The sequence below is a fragment of the Periophthalmus magnuspinnatus genome, chromosome 21 (assembly GCF_009829125.3).
Source record: "Periophthalmus magnuspinnatus isolate fPerMag1 chromosome 21, fPerMag1.2.pri, whole genome shotgun sequence".
NCBI lineage: Eukaryota > Metazoa > Chordata > Actinopteri > Gobiiformes > Gobiidae > Periophthalmus > Periophthalmus magnuspinnatus.
This window is the reverse complement of record NC_047146.1, coordinates 5,343,122-5,353,750: the sequence shown is the minus strand read 5'-3', so window position 1 is coordinate 5,353,750 and position 10,629 is coordinate 5,343,122. Positions and strand designations below refer to the sequence as shown.

General features: G+C 42.2%; 1 protein-coding gene across 6 annotated transcripts in view; it reads left to right on the top strand.

The window, feature by feature from the left end:
* Nucleotides 1–2,655: 2,655 nt before the first annotated feature.
* satb2 (SATB homeobox 2) overlaps nucleotides 2,656–10,629 on the top strand; it is a 54,048-nt gene continuing 46,074 nt past the window's right edge. For 3 of the 6 annotated variants that reach the window (XM_033987365.2, XM_055230685.1, XM_055230684.1), the window contains exon 1: nucleotides 2,656–2,986. The gene's annotated coding sequence lies outside the window, so the exon portion shown is untranslated. The remainder of the gene's footprint in view (nucleotides 2,987–10,629) is intronic. The other 3 variants (XM_055230686.1, XM_033987364.2, XM_033987363.2) reach the window with 2 other exon arrangements.

Sequence of the window (10,629 nt, the reverse complement as noted above, 5' to 3'; positions counted from 1 at the left end):
AGAGCCTTTGGCCTCGTGCTCCTCTTCACCGCACAGCTGCGCTGTTTGCACAAACCTCTCACTCTGTCACAAACCTCTCACTCTGTGACAAACCTCTCACTCTGTCACAAACCTCTCACTCTGTCACAAACCTCTCACTCTGTCACAAACCTCTCACTCTGTCACAAACCTCTCACTCTGTCACAAACCTCTCACTCTGTCACAAACCTCTCACTCTGTCACAAACCTCTCACTCTGTCACAAACCTCTCACTCTGTGACGTTCAAACAGGTCAAATATCACGTCACATGTCACGTAGACGGCCGTGCGCGCGCGGGGAGAAGGACGTTTGGGTCAAATGCAAAACAGAATCTCAAATATCTCCATATTTGCAGCGGGTGTGAAGGTTTAAACTGTTGTATTGATTTGTGTTTTGAGTCTGAGCTCAGAGGAGCTCGTGTCTAAATGACGCGCTCCTTCAATTTGAAATGAATTTTGTGTCTCTGTTTTAACTCAACTGAGCCCCGCGCGTGGAGTAAATAAAAACATGTGACTGTGTGTGTGTATGTGTGTGTATGTGTGTAGGGGTGTGTGTGTGTGTGTGTGTGCCTGTGCGTGTGTGTGTTGGTGTGTGTGTCTCTGTGTGTGTAGGGGTGTGTGTGTATGTGTGTGTGTATGTGTGTATGTTGTTTGACTCTCTCTTTTACCTGTAGATTTTTCAAACAGGTCTCATCATCAGACAGAGACTCGCGTGGAGGAGAAAACAAAAACACGCGGAGGAGGCGCAGCAGGAGCAGGAGCAGGAGGAGGAGGAGGAGCAGGAGGAAGAGGAGCAGGAGCAGACTGGACTGAAGGAACGTCCCGCCGCTTGACTCTTGTGCTCTCTCCTCTGCTCTTTCCTCTGAGTGTGTATATTATATATATATATATATATATATATATATATATATATATATATATATATATATATATATATATATATATATATATATATATATATATATATATATATATATATATATATATATATATATATATATATATATATATATAATTATTATCATTATCATTATTATTATTACAATTATTACATATAATGTTTTGTGGCTTGTTTTGTTTCTTTTCACTGTCTTCTCTTCTGCTCCAGAGACAAACAGACCAGGCCTCTGGTTCTCGGTTCTCTCCGGTGAGTTAAGGCGCAGTAGGCTCTGCGGCTCTGCGGCTCTGCGGCTCTGCGGCTCTGCGGCTCTGCGGCTCTGCGGCTCTGCGGCTCTGCGGCTCTGCGGCTCTGTGGCTCTGTGGCTCTGTGGTCAGTGGCTCCACAGACTCGTCCTTCAGCCTGATGCCGCGGGGCCGTGGGTCCTGCTCCGGTGCAGGATGCGGCGGTGGCACATACGGGACGCGCCGCGCGCTCTGGGACATTCCGCGCGCAGTGACACAGACACAGATGTGGAGATGATCAAACATGTGGCTTCGTGTGAGTTTCTCAAGTAACAAAAGCAGCTCTCACGAGAACGTGAACGATTCTATTTCATGTTTGTCGAGAAAAGACCCAATATTTTGTTCTGTCCGTTTCAAAGTCTCCAAAAAGAGACAAGATGATCCACATGTTTGAGGATTCTCGGCCTCTGGGCCTGAAAAGTCCAGACTGCTCGAAACACCGGGTCAGTTATGAATAAAACAGGCTGTTGAGGTAAAATAAATTAATAAGTTAATAAAATAAATAATAATAATAATGATAAAATAATGATGTCTGTTGCTAATATGTCATGATGTCTTTGTCTTTAAACAGCTCGGGGACATCTGTGTCCTGTGGTTAATTATTACATGGCGCCATCAGTCGCTGCTGCTCATCTTCCTCGCGCTCTGATTATTAGTATTAGGCTATTCATTAACGCGCATCAGGGCTTGGACTTCAGCTCAATACGTTTTATCTGCGCAATGATACTGACAAGTGTGAAACTATTAGACTGAGATAAAGAGGCGATAAGCGCGCGCTGCGCCCGCCACAAAGTCTCACATGGAAAAAAGTTACAAGAGGCTGAATATTTGATATGTCAAGGTCCCGGCGTCACAGGGGCACGCGCGCTCCAACCAGGTCAGGAGACTACAGCCCAAAAACAAAAAGAGCCGAGTCAAAACTAAGACGCACAGGATTCAGAGCGACACTAAACTCATATTCCATCACAGACACTGTTGGTACAGCCCTGGGGCTGAAAAGCTTCAGCTTCATTTACGCACAGATGCAGTGCCTTCGACCAGTTCTGTCTGAAATCCACGAGTGTATTCTTCCACAGGGCATTTCATATCACTGTGCGCGCTGTGCGTAAAGCTCCTGCCCACTAAATGTGTCATATTAGTTTCCCAACGCCCCCTTCCTCCCTCCTTCGCTTCCTTCCTTCAGTCTTTGTCTCTCCTCCCTCTATCAGTCAGTGCGCCCGTTGGCACGGGCGAGATTCAAAGTGACACGCGCTGATTACAACCTGATCATTTCGCTCCGACAGAACTTTATTCTCGGTGCAAAGCTCCTCGCTCCTCGGTCCCGGTTTGGTTTTACGCGCGGGGTTTTCACTTGAGTTTGGTTTAGTTCTCGCCGCGGCTCCGTTCTCCTCAGAACAGCCTCATTTCCACAGACGATGAGACCTTAAGCTCCACGGGACTCGCTGATAAGAGGGAAAAGTTGCGGGTAAAGTTCCTCTGGACACGGGGTCTCCGTTTACCATTGACGGGACATCCCACCTCATCCTGCAGCTGTCCGCGCGCCCCACGGCTTTACGCGCGACTGGACACGCGAGACCGACCGGGGTCCCGGAGTATCCCGAGTGTGTCCCGGGTGTATCCGGAGTGTGTGGAGGTCCAAAGACCGACAGGGTCCCGGAGTATCCCGAGTGTTTCCCGGGTGTGTGGAGGTCCAAAGCCCCAGAGAAGATTCCAGCCCTGGATTCATTACTGTTGATCAATGGACAGAGTCTCCACAGCGGACAGAGACACACTCACCCCATAAACAGTGAGTACACACACACACACACACACACACACACACACACACACACACGCCCCCCCCCTCCCCCCCCCTCACACACACACACACACTGTTCCAAACGAGTCAAATTTGAAGAATCGTAGAATCCTAAAACAAAAACGAGAGAAAAAGCTTCAGCGTCGTGTTTCTTGACCCAGACATTTTATTTCAGATATTTTATTTTTCCTGATGACGCTGTGGTTTCGTTGATTTGGTTTTGACAGAAATGATTCATGAAACTGATTATGAATAATCCGGGCCTTGTGTTATTAATATGATTCTTACTCTTGTTGTTTTAATAATTATTGTTAATATTCATAATATTAGCAGCTCATTAGTCTTATTTGCTTTTGTGGCAAATTTCACCTAAATCATAAAAATCCTTGTTTGGATTATGTCCTGAACAAAACATATTTACTCCACCCATCGCATCATAATTACATATATATGTAACATAACAGCATATATATATATATATATATATATATATATATATATATATATATATATATATATATATATATATATATATATATATATATATATATATATATATATATATATATATATATATATATATATATATATATATATATATATATATATATATATATATATATATAATATATATATATATATATATATATATATATATATATATATATATATATATATATATATATATATATATATATATATATATATATATATATATATATATATATATATATATATATATAAGGTTAGTGCAGAGCTGTAGCTGTGCGTGTGCGCGTGTGAGGCCAAATGAACGTGCAGATTGTTCAGTGTTTTTAGTTTTTAAGTGGAACAGTCCTGAAGAAGAAGAGACACGTTATAATCATTATATACATCCTGTGCGCGTGCACATTCTCTTTTATTTAAACTGAATAAATAATTCTTTCCAAACATTACGCAAATCACGTAAATGTATTAATAGAGCGCGCGACTTTTATTTTTTAACAAAACACAGGTGGCACGCGCGTGTCACTTTTTAACTCCCAATTCAAACACTTCTGAAAACAGGACAGAACAACAGTGTTTCTCAAAAGAAGAAACACAAACTGACCTGTATTTTTCAGACGTGTGTTTTAGCGCAGGTGAACACGACCACACACACACACACACACACACACACACACACACACACACACACACACACACCCACACACCCCCACACACACACCCCCACCCACCCCCACACACCACACACACACACACACACACACACACACACACACGTGTTTGTAGCGCTGAGGGGAAAAAGCAGTGAAGGCCGCAGAGGCAAAAGGCAAAAGTCTCTCGAAAAAGTCCCAGAGCTTTAACCCAAACTCCTGAGTGAGATTTGAGTCACAGAGGCCCGAGCGCAGAGCGACACCGAGGCGCACTGTGCAGGACTCTGACTTTCAAAGAGGTGCAAACGCAACACGCAAACATTATGTGACGTTATTTTAGCCGCTTAAAAATGTGCAAAGATTTTTAACGTAGTTTGTAGTGCGCCTTTTGCAGCCCTGGACCCGGGCCTAAACCCTCTGTCAAAGAAAGATCCATAAACGAGATTTTATTGTACAAAAATATAAATACATGCGCGCGCTGTGTGGTGTTCATCTGAGCATTAATAACTTTAAATATTCACCTTTTACGCGCTGCAGGACGCGCAGTGTCACGACCAAAGGGACGAGTCTGACCTTAAACTGTGTCCAGATCCAGATCCTCAGTCCTGACCTTAAACTGTGTCCAGATCCAGATCCTCAGTCCTGACCTTAAACTGTGTCCAGATCCAGATCCTCAGTCTGTTTACGGCCTCGCTCATAAAAATAATGCTCCAGATTATGGGCTTCTCTCCACAAAGAGTCACTTTAAGCAGGGCACGCGGCGCAGCGGACACGGAACTCTCATGTTTGGAAGGAATACATAAATAAACTGTTAAACTGCAGAATATAAAAATATAAAGAATTAATCAAAATGTTAATCTGTAAAACAAAAACACAAGCAGAGGTAGGAGATGTTTCATTTTTGTTTAGCTGTGGAATAAAATTGTCTGATTTCCGGAGGAGGCTGCAGCGCTCGTGCCCGCTCGTGCCCGCTCACGAGGCCTGGGGCCGGTGCTGAAAACTTTTACAGACTCCAAAACACGGACAGAAAACGCGCCTCAGCTGGCAGCGCCGTTCAGCCTCGACTTTAAAGTTTGCACATTGACGCAAAAGTTTCGCTGCGCGTAAAGGTGACGTTGGCGCGCGCGTGTCCTTTGCATCAGAGCTGAAACACACACCGCATAATGTGGAATAACGTGCCACTCACAGCTTTAGATTTGGTTACAGGCTTCAGGTAAAATTGTTATGTTTTGTTTTTATTAAAGTGCCCACTTTGTGCCCACTTTGTGCCCACTTTGTTTCAGTAATAATCTATGTCACAGATAAAGCGCGTGACTCAAGACGCGCGGCCCGTGAGGCTGCAGGCGCGTTCATGTTTAGTGTAAAACTAGAGGCCGAGGTCGTGTGGTTCCCTGTGTGATGCCCCGTGCAGTGCCCTGTGCTGTGCCCCAGTGTTGTACATGCCCTGTGTTATGCCCTGTGTTACATCTGGTCTGTGTGGTGTGCCCCGTGTTATTCCCCGTGTTATATATGCCCTGTGTTATATATGCCCTGTGTGGTGCCCTGTGTGGTGCCCTGTGTGGTGCCCTGTGTGGTGCCCTGTGTGGTGCCCCACTGCCCTCTGCTATGCCATTTGTTATTTTAGCGTGCCCTCAGTTATGCCCTCAGTTGTGCCCTGTTTTATGCCCTTTTATGTGCCCTGTGTTGTGCCGTGTTGTGCCCTCTGTTATTTTAGCGTGCCCTGTATTATACCCTGTGTTATGCCCTGTGTAGTGCCCCATGTGTTGTGCTCCATGTTGTGCCCCATGTAGTGCCCCGTGTTGTGCCCCACATTACGCCCTGTGTTGTGCCGTGTTGTGCCCTCTGTTATTTTAGCGTGCCCTGTATTATACCCTGTGTTGTGCCCCATGTGTTGTGCCCCGTGTGATGCCCTGTGTTGTGCCCCGTGTGGTGCCCTGTGTTGTGCCCCGTGTGGTGCCCTGTGTTGTGCCCCGTGTGGTGCCCTGTGTTGTGCCCCACATTACGCCCTGTGTTGTGCCCTCTGTTATTTCCTCGTGCCCTGTTTCCCGCGGTTGTGCCCACTCTGGTGAGGCCGGTGTGAGCTGCGGTCCTCAGGGTTTGGCCCCTCGTCTGTGGACGTGCTCTGAGCCAAACTCCAGCCTGCTCCACACGGCGACTCTGTCGTGCATTAATTATGACAAAAATACGATTTTAAAATGGCTGTTTCCCTCGTCATCATGAAGAAGATACACTGCTCTTTGAATAATCACACGCTCTAGAACATGTGACCAAACTAAAAACAGACCGGCTCAGAATAATCACTCTGTTTGAGAGTTAAATGTTGTAATTACACATTTCTTCTTGAGTCTGGCTCATGGAAGCAAACATAAAACATAAAGTTGAATTCATGAGCGTGTTGTTGCTGCATCTCTGTCGCTAACACTTTAATAAAGACAATACAAACAAATAAAAAAATCAATAATATAATGAGCCTTAAGGAAGCATCAAGAAACACTCACTAACTCCTCACCCCAGAGCCCTACTCCCTGACTCCTGTCCCCTAACCCCTCACCCTCTGACCACAAACCCCTTCATCAAGTCACTGCTGAGCCTCTTTCTTTATAAACTCTGAATTCATATCATCAAATAGTTAATTAAGTCTTTGTTCATGTTGTAGTTAATGATGCTGATATATTTTCATTCCCTGTCAATGTCGTTTGTTTTACACACAGGACACAAGTGCATCAGATGACACGATCTGTGTGTGGTCCTGAAAGAGCTGCTGTGTGTGTAGCGCTCTGTTGTGTGTGTGTAGTGCTCTGATGTGTGTGTGTAGCGCTCTGTTGTGTGTGTGTAGTGCTCTGATGTGTGTGTGTAGTGCTCCGGTGTGTGTAATCATCTGTGTGTGTAGTGCTTTGGTGTGTGTGTAGCGCTCTGGTGTGTGTGTGTGTAGTACTTTGGTGTGTGTAGCGCTCTGGTGTGTGTAGCACTCTGTTGTGTGTGTGTAGTGCTCTGGTGTGTGTAGCACTCTGTTGTGTGTGTGTGTGTAGTGCTCTGGTGTGTGTGTAACACTCTGTTGTGTGTGTGTGTAGCACTCTGTTGTGTGTGGCTCTGGTGTGTGTGTAACACTCTGTTGTGTGTGCGTGTAGTGCTCTGGTGTGTGTGCATAGTGCTCTGGTGTGTGTAATCATCTGTGTGTGTAGTGCTTTGGTGTGTGTGTAATGCTCTGGTGTGTGTAATGGTCTGGTGTGCGTGTAATGCTCTGGTGTGTGTAATGCTCTGGTGTGTGTAATGCTCTGGTGCATGTGTAATGCTCTGGTGTGTGTAATGGTCTGGTGTGTGTGTAATGCTCTGGTGTGTGTAATGGTCTGGTGTGTGTAATGGTCTGGTGTGTGTGTAATGCTCTGGTGTGTGTAATGCTCTGGTGTGTGTAATGCTCTGGTGTGTGTAATGCTCTGGTGTGTGTAATGGTCTGGTGTGTGTGTAATGCTCTGGTGTGTGTAATGGTCTGGTGTGTGTGTAATGCTCTGGTGTGTGTAATGGTCTGGTGTGTGTGTAATGGTCTGGTGTGTGTAATGCTCTGGTGTGTGTAATGGTCTGGTGTGTGTAATGGTCTGGTGTGTGTGTAATGGTCTGTGGTTAGCAGCTAAGTTCATTGAGTAAAACTGAAGGGCGGAGCCAAAACTGCTTATTTCATCCTGTTTTATCAAATCACAGGTTTATGAGAAAATGAAAGTGTTAGCATCATTTAATGAACGTGAGAGTGAACGGATAAAGTGAACTCATAGAGTGAACGTACGAGTGAATATATGAGTGAATGTACAGAGGGAAGGTATGAGTGAATGTTCACATGAGTGCACCAGTGAACGTACGAGTGAATGCACAAACAAATGTATAGAGTGAATGTATAAAGTGAGTGTATAGAGTGAAGATGCACGAGTGAATGTTCACGTGAATGCATGAGTGAATAAAAGTGAATATATGAGTGAATAAAAGTGAATATATGAGTGAATAAAAGTGAATATACAAGTGAATAAAAGTGAATATACGAGTGAATAAAAGTGAAAATACAAGTGAATAAAAGTGACAATACGAGTGAATAAAAGTGAAAATACGAGTGAATAGAAGTGAATATACAAGTGAATAAAAGTGAATATACGAGTGAATAAAAGTGAAAATACAAGTGAATAAACGTGACTATACAAGTGAATAAAAGTGAATATACGAGTGAATAAAAGTGACTATACAAGTGAATAAAAGTGAATATACGAGTGAATAAAAGTGAAAATGCAAGTGAATAAAAGTGACTATACAAGTGAATAAAAGTGAATATACGAGTGAATAAAAGTGACTATACAAGTGAATAAAAGTGACAGTACGAGTGAATAAAAGTGACAATACGAGTGAATAAACGTGACTATACAAGTGAATAAACGTGACTATACAAGTGAATAAAAGTGAATATACGAGTGAATAAAAGTGACAATACGAGTGAATGGCAACCAAAACATGAACGCCCTTCGAGACAACTGTTGTTGTGATTTTGGGCGTTACAAAAATAAATGAATTGAATTGAATTGAATAAAAGTGACTATACGAGTGAATAAAAGTGAATATACGAGTGAATAAAAGTGACAATACGAGTGAATAAAAGTGACTATACGAGTGAATAAAAGTGACAATACGAGTGAATAAAAGTGGCTATACGAGTGAATAAAAGTGACAATACGAGTGAATAAAAGTGAATATACGAGTGAATAAAAGTGACTATACAAGTGAATAAAAGTGAATATACGAGTGAATAAAAATGACAATACGAGTGAATAAAAGTGAATATACGAGTGAATAAAAGTGACTATACAAGTGAATAAAAGTGAATATACGAGTGAATAAAAATGACAATACGAGTGAATATACGAGTGAATAAAAGTGAAAATACAAGTGAATAAAAGTGAAAATACAAGTGAATAAAAGTGAATATACGAGTGAATAAAAGTGAATATATGAGTGAATATACAAGTGAATAAAAGTGAAAATACAAGTGAATAAAAGTGAATATACGAGTGAATAAAAGTGAAAATACAAGTGAATAAAAGTGAATATACAAGTGAATAAAAGTGACAATACGAGTGAATAAAAGTGAATATACGAGTGAATAAAAGTGACTATACAAGTGAATAAAAGTGAATATACGAGTGAATAAAAATTACAATACGAGTGAATATACGAGTGAATAAAAGTGAAAATACAAGTGAATAAAAGTGAAAATACAAGTGCATAAAAGTGAATATACGAGTGAATAAAAGTGAATATATGAGTGAATATACGAGTGAATAAAAGTGAAAATACAAGTGAATAAAAGTGAATATACGAGTGAATAAAAGTGAAAATACAAGTGAATAAAAGTGAATATACAAGTGAATAAAAGAGAATTCATGAGTGAACGTTTGAGCCTCTGTGGACTACACATTTTTGTGCCGGTGTGAGTGTGTTTCGTTGAAGTGTGTTTGGTAAAAAACGCTCCGTCTCTCCCACGTCTCAACAGTAACACATCTGAAGGACATAAACGGCAGATTCCACGATAATGTAACTGAAATCACTCCTCATAAACAGATAAAAACCAGCTCAGAAACAAACGCTGACGACGGGATTGCGTTAGCTCCACCAAACATTAGCCTGTTTTCTCACTTTTCAACATTTAAAGTGCAGCCCTTGACTCAAATGGAACTGGAACTGTGGTTTTTAACATGATGAACATGGACAAAACATGCTCCTTTTGCTTATTTACAACTCTCAAACATATTTTTAGATTATTCAAAAAGATAAAAGTCATAGTTTTATAGTTGCGCAACCTATCTATACTAGTGAACGCACATTTCCTCCGTTTTCCACCTGTATTCGCTCAGTGTTGTCTCTACCTTCTTCTGCCAACTCCTCAGAGCCAAGTATTAACCAATAGGCCGATAACGACGCCATAAAACAGAAGAGAATAGCTGCATATTTATGGTGCAGGTGACGCCTCTTGTCCCATCCCCCGTTATCAGCTCTAATATTGCCCCGAGAGGTCACGCTCACTGTCTGCTGCAGGTTTAACACACACTTTATTACTCTGAGGGAGATAGGACGAGTGTGTGTGCTGTGTGTGTTCCTCTCCTCTGCACATGTACTTTACATTCCAAACCAATCCAACGAATAAAGCTAATAAACGTCATCAAATACAATGCGTTTACAGAGTGGCATTCACAGTTTGAAGCGTTCTGTAAGTCTGAATATAAACTTTACTGACGAGCGCGGATTTGTGTGCTAATTACCACTGTGAGTAGACTATAGTGCTCTCCCTTATCATGTTTAATTCAATTCAATGTATTTTTCACAGCGATCAGCATTATATAAGTCACGTACACACTCCTGCTTCACGTTTACTGCGCACACGCGTGTATCCTGTGCACATACGTGTTCTGTTTACATATGTACGCCAGTTTATAAGTGACACTGTGAAAAACATGGACGTCCTAC